Source organism: Gekko japonicus, unplaced genomic scaffold, assembly GCF_001447785.1.
Source record: "Gekko japonicus isolate JY-2015 unplaced genomic scaffold, Gekko_japonicus_V1.1 scaffold2720, whole genome shotgun sequence".
Lineage (NCBI taxonomy): Eukaryota > Metazoa > Chordata > Lepidosauria > Squamata > Gekkonidae > Gekko > Gekko japonicus.
The window spans coordinates 190,278-200,780 of NW_015172090.1; positions in this window are offsets into that span (position 1 = coordinate 190,278).

The following is a 10,503-nucleotide window of genomic DNA, read 5'->3' on the forward strand; positions in this document are numbered from 1 at the left end:
CAAGGTGACAATATACATCCTTGCCGTACTCCTTTTCCAATGCTAAACCAATCAGTTGTTCCATATCCGGTTCTGTCGCTTCTTATCAGCCATAGTTCTGATAAGAGCTGTTCTTGAAAAAGAGCACTTTCTGTCAAGAGCTCTATCAGCCCCACCTACCTCACAGTGTGTCTGTTGTGGGGAGGGGAAGGGAAAGGAGTTTGTAAGCCGCTCTGAGACACCTTTGGGTAGTGAAGGGCGGGGTATAAATCCAATCTCTTCTCTCTTCTTCTTGACCCTTATACAGGTTTCTCAAGAGACATGTGAGGTGGTCTGGTACTCCCATCTCTTTAAGAACCTGCCATAGTTTGTTGTGATCCACACAATCAAAGGCTTTCGCATAGTCAATGAAGCAGAAGTAGATGTTTCTCTGGTACACTCTTGCTTTCTCCATAATCCAGCGACTGTTGGCAATTTGATCTCTAGTTCCTCTGCCTCTTCAAAACCCAGCTTGTACTTCTGGCAGTTCTCTATCCACATACTCCTGAAGCCTAGCTTGTAGGATCTTGAGCATGACCTTGCTAGCATGTGAAATGAGTGCAAATGTGCGATAGTTTGAACATTCCCCGGAATTTCATTGTATGCCCACGAGTTCTAGTATTTTGGGAGAGGGGGAAATACTCTGTCAACTCTCTCTGCCCCATGCATAATTTTATAAACCTTTATCATGCCCCTCCCCCCGTCTCTTTTCCAAACGGAAACACCCCAGACTCCTCAGCCTTTCCTCATAGGGAAGGTGCTCCAATCCTCTAATCATCTTGGTTACCCTTTGCGGTACTTTTTCCAGGTCTGCAGTGTCCTTTTAAAGATATGGTGACTGGAAATGCACACCATATTCTAAATGAGGCCACACCATAGATCTATACAGGGTCATTATAATATCTTTTTTCAGTTCCTGTATAATTTTCAGTCCCTTTCCTAATAATCCTTAACACGGAGTTTACCTTTTTGACTGCTGCAGCACACTGGGTCAACACTTTCATTGAGCTGTATCCACCACGACCCAGAGATCTTTTTCCCTCTCATTCTCAGCAAGTTCGAACCTCATCGGCCTATACCTGGAGTGGGGATTTTTGTCTCACTGTGCATCACCGTACACTTACCAACACTGAACTTCATTTGCCATATTGTCACCCACTCACTCAATTTGTCGAGATCGTCTTGGAAGTTTTCAGTCAGCCCTGGCTTTCATCAGCCTGAGTAATTTTGTGTCATCTGCAAATGTGGCCACTACACTACTCACCCCGGTTCGAGATTGTTTATGAAGAAATTAAATAGTACCTGCCTCAATACTGATCCTTGTGGAAACTCCACTAGTTACTTCTCTCCACTGTGAGAACTGTCCATTCATTCCTACTTTGTGTTTCCTGTCATTTTAATCCGTAATCACTGGTCCAATTTCCCCCATGACTGCTAAATTTACTCAGGAGTCTCTAGTGAGGTACCTTGTTAGAAGCCTTTTGAAAGTCCTGGTATATAATATCTGTCAGGTCACCATTATCTGCATACTTGTTCACTTTCTCAAAAAGTTCCATACAGTTGATGAGGCAAGACTTCCCTTTTCCTCAGCAGGCTTTCTTCCTCTATGGGTTCCTCTTTGATTTCAGTTTCTATTAATTTGCCTGGGACAGATATTAGGCTGACTGGGATGTAACTTACTGGTTTTTCTGAAGGCCACATTTTAAAAATTGGTGTAATACTTACTACTCTCCACTGTTCTGGTACAGTGGCTTGGGAGTACATGTAAGGGTTAGTAGATCAACACCTCTGAGGTCCCTAAGAACTGTTGGGTATATACAGGCCTTCTTTTAGACTTGGCAGTGCCTTTCCTAAACTGCAGAATGCATTCTATCTGGGCTTCACTTAAGTGTGCTTTTAAATAGCTTCCAAGCATCCTTCAGGGACCTGACCCTCTGGTGTTTTCATTTCAGTTTCCTTTTAAGCATTCCCCTAATTTTTGAAGTCCCCTCTTTTGAAATGAAATGCTATCATTTGGGACTTTAGGGGTAATGAAAAGTACGCAAACGGAGAGTGATTTCAGCAAAGCATACTTTATTCTATCCGGAACAAGAAAATTTGGCCGGCTCGCAGGCCGGCTTATATCACCCGAGAAACCACCACCCAAAACACACCCCTACTTCCCTATAGGTTACTTACATTGGCCGAGAGTCCCATAGGCTCTCAGCCAGGAACCTAGCCCCCTGATTGGAGCGGGCTAGGATCCACATAGTCCATTGTCTCTTGGAGCGAAGCTCGACGTTTGTCTCTGGACTTGTCTGGATTAGATACATTACACCCCACCCCACTTGGTCTGCAGTGCACCCACAAAGTCCTTCAGGTGGGCTGGTAACTTCCTGTTGCTGGTAGACCGGCGAGGTTCAGGGACTGCTGTGGCTTCTACCCCGGGAGCCCTCGGAGGCGAGCTGGCCGGGAGAGGCGCCGGGGGCGGTGGTGCCGGCGTCCCCGGTACCTCCAGAAGCTGTCTCGGGTTCAACGAACGGTAGAGCCCGGGGGTCGACCACCGGGAGTTGGGCCTGGGGTGAGGTCTCCGGAACCTCGGTCATGTCCGAGTCCTTGGAGTCCAATGGCATCATCCGGCGGCATAGCTGGTCGATGTGCCGGTGTAGAACTTGGCCGTCCTCACAAGAGACCTCATATGATCTGGGGCCCTTAACTCGTATGACTCGTGCCGGGATCCAGGTGGGGCCCTGGGTGTAGTTCCGTGCATACATGGGCTCTTCCGGGAAGAAACCCCTGGCCGCCTCGTGCATCTCTGTGCCCGGTGCCTCTGTCGATGCCCGGTCGGGGTGCAGACGATCCAACCGGATTGCCAGGCGGCGGCCCAGAAGTAGCTCTGCTGACTGCGCCCCGTAGTGGTGTGGGCGTTGTTCGCTGGCCGAAAAGGAAAGCTGCCAGTTTATAATCCCAGTCCGGGGAGTCCAAGCAACGGAGAGCATCCTTTGTGGTTCTGACCATGCGCTCAGCCTGGCCGTTGGTGGCAGGGTGGAATGGGGCAGCCCGGATGTGGCGGATCCCGTAGTAGCTCATGAATTCCTGGAACTCCGCTGACGTGAACGCCGTCCCGTTGTCCGTGACCAGCGTGTCGGGGATTCCCTGGGCGCTGAAGATCTGCCACATCACCCGGATGGCCGCCTTCGAGGAGGTGGCAGGCACAGGAACTACCTCCAGCCACTTGCTGAAGGAATCCACCAGGATAAAGAAGAGTTGCCACTGGAACGGTCCCGCAAAATCCAAGTGTAACCGGGACCAGGGGTGGTGGGAAGATTCCCAGGCCCATTCCGGGGCTCGGGGAGGCTCGGGCCGGGACGCTTGGCAGGGGTTGCACCGCTTCACTACGTCCTCTATGTCCCGGTCCAACCCCAGCCACCAGACGTAGCTCCGGGCCAAGGCTTTCATGCACACCCCCCCGGGGTGCGTTTCGTGAAGGGTGGTGAGGACCCGCTCCCGTAGGGGTTCTGGGATGACCACCCTACTACCCCACACGACACAGCCCCGGTGGACAGACAGCTCGTCCTTCCGGGAAGCAAGGGGCGTTACGTCAGGGTCTCCTTTGGCCGCAGGCCACCCCCTCACCAACCAGTCCAAGACCCAGCAAAGTACCTTATCCTTGGAGGTTCCGCGAGCCACCTCCGCGATGTGGACCGGCCGATCCAGAAGGGTCTCCAGGAGAGCAATCTGGTGGGCGGGAGCCGGATCCGGGTCGCAGACTGGCAGCAGCAGGCAGCTCAGGGCGTCCGCGTGGCCCATTGCCTTGCCAGGGGGATGGACGAGAGCGTAGGAGTACCCCGCCAGGAAAATAGACTAGCAGAGCACCCGGGGCGAAATCATCTGGGGGGTCTGGCGGTCGGGGGCCAGGAGGCCCAGCAGCGGCTTGTGGTCCATGAGGACCGTGAAGGGTCGCCTGTACAGATAGTGGTGAAACTTTTGCACCCCCGCCACAATCTCCAGCGCCTCCTTATCGATCTGCGAGTAATTGCAGAGTCCTGGAATAATATGCAACCGGGACCTCACAGCCGTCTGGCAGCCTGTGGCCCAGTACCGCTCCCACCCCACAGGGGGAAGCATCACAGGCCAGCACCACCGGGAGCGCCTCATTGAAATGCACCAGGACCACATTTGAGACAAGCAGGTCTTTGACCGCCTGGAACGCAGCTGCTTGTGGCGGACCCCAGACCCAAGGTGCGGACTTGTCCAGGAGGCGATGGAGTGGTTCTGCGACTGCAGCTTTGAGGGGCAAAAAGGAGTAGTAGAAGTTCAGGAGCCCCAAAAAGGCCTGCAGTTCAGCCTTGGATGCTGGAGGCGGCGCTTGTGTGATGGCGGTCACCTTGTCCGTGGTAGGATGGATGCCTGAAGCGTCGACTGTGAAGCCCAGGAACTCGATGCGCGGCACCCCCAAGAGACATTTCTCCCACTTGACTTTGAGCCCTGCTGCGTCGAAACGTTGTAGAATGGCCTGCAGACGGTCTGTGAAGGACGAGTCGTCCGGTGCAGCGATCAGCACATCGTCTAGAAATGGCTGAACCCCGGGGATTGGCACCACCGAGACTCCAAACTGGAGGCAGTGAACCTTGAACGCCCCCGTGTGTTGTGATCGTTTGGTCTTCGGCCGTGGCGGCATCAACCGGCAGTTGTTGATATGCCTGTGCCAAGTCCAACTTGCCAAAAACCCGGGCCCCTGCCAAAGCCGCCAACATGTGGCTCACCACCGCACCGGATAAGCGTGTGCCTGCAGAGTCTTGTTTAGTGTGCATTTATAGTCAGCACAAATGCGCACGTCCCTGTTGGGCTTCACCGGGGTGACTATGGGGGTCTCCCACCGTGTCGAAGCGACTGGTTCCAGGACCCCTTGTTCCACTAAGCGATGTAGCTCGGCCTCGATTTTAGGCTTCATTGCTAGGGGCGGCATCCGGGCCTTGAGGCGAATGGGCCGTACCGCCTGGTCTAGATCCAGGGAGATTGGGGGCCCAGGGAAATGTCCCAGTGTGCCATCAAAAATGTGGGGAAATTCCGCGCACACTGCACAAAAATCCCGTCTCCTGACCTGATGGATTCCATTCAGAGAGAATCCCAGGGCCTCGAACCATGAGAGTTCTAGCAGGCTGGAGAGAGGCCTATCCACCACCAGCAGGTCTAGGGTGCCATTAAAGACTTGGAACTGTACCTGGAACTTGCTCCAGCACCATCACGGGATTCTTATTGAAGTCCCTTAACCGGAAACCCCGCGACTTCTGCAGGGGCGGGCCCTCCTTTGGACACAGCGTGCGGAGCGTATCCACAGAGATAATGGAGTAGGTCGACCCTGTGTCGATCTCCATGCTGCAGGGGGATCCCTCTATAAGGACCGTGACATGCATCTTGTTGGGGCCATCGGGGGGCAAGTTACAGACCTGGTGTTGCGGGAAGTGGGCCGATATGGAGTGGAGGTCGCTGGACGGCTCTGGTGTGGTCTGGTGCGCGGACGACTTCTGGCGTTGTCCTTTGTAGCAGCAAACCCGGGAGATCTGCCCCGATTTGTTGCAGGTCCGGCAGATTGCGTTTCAGAAGCGGCACAACCGGCGCTCGTGGCCCTCACCACAGCTGGCGCACGGGGCAGAGGTGGTTGAAGAGGCCTTGCTCACGTTGGTGGACGGCTGAGACGACCGACGATGGACTTGGTGCACTTCGTCGTTGGGGTCGGCGGTCTCTTGTGTGCAGTGAACTGCCTTGGCGCGGTGGTCTTGGTGTGCCTTTTCGTATGCAGTGGCCTCTTGGATTGCCTTCTCCAGGTCCAGGTCGTCCTGGCTTACCAGCTTCCTCTGAAGCTTCGGCTCTTGAAGTCCCACGAGGAACTGGTTGAGGAGAGTTTTGGCTAGGTTGGAGAAGGAGCACCTGGTCGCACTCCGCCGCAGAGCCGCCAGGAAATCTGAGGCGGTCTCATCAGGGCCCTGGACCTTCGCGAAAAAGTCCAGGTGCTCCACAGACTTCGTTGGTTTGGGAGCCAGATGGTCGGTCAGCGCCTTGACCAAGGAGCTGTACGACTCATCTTTGGTCAGCTTGGGCGCTATTAAGTCCTTAAGCAGGAGATGGGTCTCCATTCCACAGTGGTGCAGCAGGTACACCTTTTTTATATCTGGCTCTACTACTTTGTGGATGGTGAAGTGGCTCTTGAAAGTTTCCAGCCAGGTCTCCCACTGCGAGGGTTGGGAGATGTCGAAGACCGAGAGACTCTCTGATGCGGCAGCCATCTTACGGGTTCCAATTGGACGCGAGCGGCGTAGACAGCGGAGTGGAGCGGTGCTGCTCTCGGGGTCAGCGGCGCGATGCTCGGAGCTCGGGAGCGGTGCGGGGAGCGGCGCTTCTCAAAGATGTTCGATGCTGGCGGCGGTGGAAAATTTGGCGCGGTGGCTCACGGCGATGTCCTAAACGTAGTCTCTGTTCCGAGGGAGATGAATCCCATCTTTGTCGCCAGTGAAAAGTACACAAACGCAGAGTGATTTCAGCAAAGCGTACTTTATTCTATCCGGAACAAGACAACTTTGGCCGGCTCGCAGGCCTGCTTATATCCCCCGAGAAACCGCCACCCAAAACACACCCCTACTTCCCTATAGGTTATTTACAGTGGCCGAGAGCCCCATAGGCTCTCAGCCGGGAACCTAGCCCCCTGATTGGAGTGAGCTAGGATCCGCATAGTCCATTGTCTCTTGGAGCGAAGCTCGACATTTGTCTCTGGACTTGTCTGGACTGGATACATTACAGGTAACTTTCCATTGACATGAATGCTGAACTTAATAGCATTGTCATCATTGTTTCCAAACAGTGAAACAACCTCTACGTCTCTCACTAGGTCTTGAAATCTGCTCATAACCAAGTCCAAAATCATTAACCCTCTGGTTAGCTAGAAGAATGACCAAGCATGGCTGAGTGGAGCCATACTTTTTCTAAGACTTTCAAAGTAAACTTTCCTTTGGACTGTTCTGTTAAAGAAGGATGACAGAGATGTGGGGTGGGAAAACTTTCCAGTACTTTATTTTTTTGCAAAAGCATTTCCATTTCTAAAGATCTCTTGTTTCCTACCATTACCAGTGACGGGGTGCCATTGCCAATACAATATTAGGCCAGTGTGGCAGTTTCCAAACTATAATGGATATTGTTCAGGTAAGATGTTGGCTGCCATTTTGGGGTGGCCAATACATTTGTGCCTTAGTTACCAAATGTTCACTGTTCTTTTCGGGACCACTTCTTCTTTTCTAAGCATTGAGGAAATGTTCCCTGACTTTACTGGGCTAACGTTTCACTCCTTTTTGTTTTTTGCCTAGCTTTGCATTGCCTGACAGTGCATCTGAACATGAACTGAGTGCCTTGCCAGCCCCACAGAACAACCACAGGGAGGCTTTACACCCCTGGAATTGGGAGTTAAAAGACACCTTTAATCTCTTCCTTAGTTTGTAAAAATAGTCATTAAAGCAGTTATTTTATTTCCTTCTGTGCACAACAGCTAGTAAAGGGTTAAGAAGCAGGCAGCGCCGCAGTTCCTACAGATGATACAAATGGAGGAAAGCCTTGAGATCCATCAGGAATTGTTTGGAGATTTTCAGTCTCATAAACCTGAACCTTTTTCCAACTGGGTTCAGACTGTCTCTGGAGTCATTCTTATGTGACACCATTTCTACTGACAGCACTTACCACATGACGCTAGGATTTGGGAGCCCCAAGTTCAAATGCCATTCTGCCGGGAAACTTGCTCGTGACCTTGGGCCCGTTTCATTCATGTCAGAAGCCACTTTGAGTTCCTGCTGGGGAGTTAGACGGTGTACTGATAAACCCCATACCCATTGTTTTAAAGGGCATCTTAAGTTTCTACTTAAAACAGGTGCCCCATGGGACAAAGTCTTTCACCCACCCTCAGGATTCCCTTCATTGTGGTCTTTGCTGAACAGCCCTTTTCTTTTGTCTCCCCGGTTTATCATTGAAAGAATCAATGAAAGAATGCCACAAATCACAGGTCGGTGGGGGAGCAATGTCATCCTGTGTTGATGAATAATCTTTCTGAAGTTGGCATTAGGAAGCTTTACCAGTTTTGAGGTCAGAATGTCCCCAACTTAAGGCTTTTGCTTCTAACATTTTGTCTATGTGTGACAATGTCTGTGAACAGCTCTTCTCTGTAATAAATGCCCATAAATCAAAAGTGCATTCTCAGCTTACAGGTAGACACCTAAACAGCATATTCAAGATTGCTGCAGCTCAGACTCTGACTCCAGGTTTTGATGCAATAATCAGAGCAAGAGGAGTCAGTTATCAATGACTGTTAAATAAATACTCTTAATGTTTTAGGCATGTTTGTATGTTGAGGGGGGAAATTACATTGTTTTGGGTTTGCCTGTGTCCTTTCTGAAGTTTATTAGCTCCAGTACCAGGCATTACATTGTATGGCACACATGGCCCAGCTGACAAAGTGATATTTTGTCATATCTGGCCCTCATAACAAATGAGTTTTGACACCTCTGGGATAAGCAGTTACATGGTTTCTCTATGGCTGCCATCAGACAGGCAGCTTAATCCGCTGTTGCCCCGCCTCTAATTGAGCCAGGTTATTTTGTCATGATCAGACTCACCCCTTGTAGCACTCTTCAAGGCGCTTTTTCACGATCAGATGGCAGCAGGCAGGGAGTCAGCCTGTCAAGCCATTTTCTAAAAACTTTGTCCTGGGAGCATGCCCACAAGCACTGATCAGCACAAGTGCTTGCTGAGACTACTCGGATATGGAGTTCACTGCCATCCTCACTCTAATCTTTTCAATTTACCCCTTCCCCAAAGGACAGGAAAAAAAGCTGTCTTTCTTTGAGAGTTTTTAAAAAGAAAACAAAATTTTAAGCAGCCCCTGTCGGGGGGGGGGGGGATGGGAGAGAGAGAGCAGGGTTTGTATATGCAGTTATGTGCTCCTCGCTCACTAATAAAACAAAATGGCAGCTGGAAAAAAAGATACCAGTCAGACCTGCCTGACGGACTGGGTGTGCAGCACAGCGATCAGACAGCAGGAAATCTGTTCTGGAACCAGCTCAGATCAACAGGACTGGACTTTCTCGGGTATCAAAGAAACACACAGCAAAGGACTCAGACGACTGCATCACAACAGACAGATGCTGCTGTCTGATAGCGCATTTTAAATCCATACGGTAACAGCAATAGATGAAACGGCCCATCTGAACACAGCCTTTGTGTGGCTTTTTAGATATTTTTGAAGAGTGCCACACTGATGGAATCTCTTTTTACACTCAGCGCATTCAAAAGCCTTCTCCCCTGTGTGGCTTCTTAGATGTTTTGAAGGTTGGAAATTGAAATCAATATTTCCCCCCACTCGGATCATTCAAAAGGATTCTCCACGGTGTGTTCTTAGATGTTTTTGAAAATTGTCACTGTGACTGAATCAATTCCCATACTCTGAACATTCAGAAGGCTCCTCTCCTGTGCAGATTATTACGTGATGTTAAAAATTGTCACTCCAGCTGAATCCCTTCCCTCATCCAGAGCATTCAAACGCCTTCTCCCCTATGTGGGTTATTAGATGCTGGTGAAGAGTGGAATGGCAACTCAATCTCTTCCCACACTCTGAGCATTCAAAAGGCCTCTCCCCTTTGTGGGTTCTTAGATGCCGTTGAAGATTGCTACTCTGACTGAATCTCTTTCCACACTCTGAGCATTCAAAAGGCCTCTCCCCTTTGTGGGTTCTTAGATGCTGTTGAAGATTGCTACTCTGACTGAATCTCTTTCCACACTCTGAGCATTCAAAAGGCTTCTCCCCTGTGTGGATTGTAAGATGCCTTAGAAGATGTCCACTGCAACTGAATCTCTTCCCACACTCCAAACATTCAAAAGGCTTCTCCCCTCTGTGGGTTCTTTGATGCCGTTGAAGGGAGCCACTGCAACTGAATCTCTTCCCACACTCCAAACATTCAAAAGGCTTCTCCCCTTTGTGGGTTCTTAGATGCCGGCGAAGAGTGCCACTGCAACTGAATTTCTTTCCGCACTCTGAGCATTCAAAAGGCTTCTCCCCGGTGTGGGTTCTTAGATGCCGGTGAAGAGTGCCACTGCAACTGAATCTCTTCCCACACTCTGAGCATTCAAAAGGCTTCTCCCCCGTGTGGGTTCTTAGATGCTGTTGAAGAGTGCTACTGCAACTGAATCTCTTCTCACACTCTGAGCATTCAAAAGGCTTCTCCCCCGTGTGGGTTCTTAGATGCTGTTGAAGATTGCTACTCTGACTGAATCTCTTTCCACACTCTGAGCACTCAAAACTCTTCTCCCCTGTGTGGGTTCTTAGATGCTGTTGAAAATTGCTACTGCAACTGAATCTCTTCCCACACTCTGAGCACTCAAAAGTCTTCTCCCCCGTGTGGGTTCTTAGATGTTGTTGAAGAGTGCCACTGCAACTGAATCTCTTCCCACACTCTAAGCATTCAAAAGGCT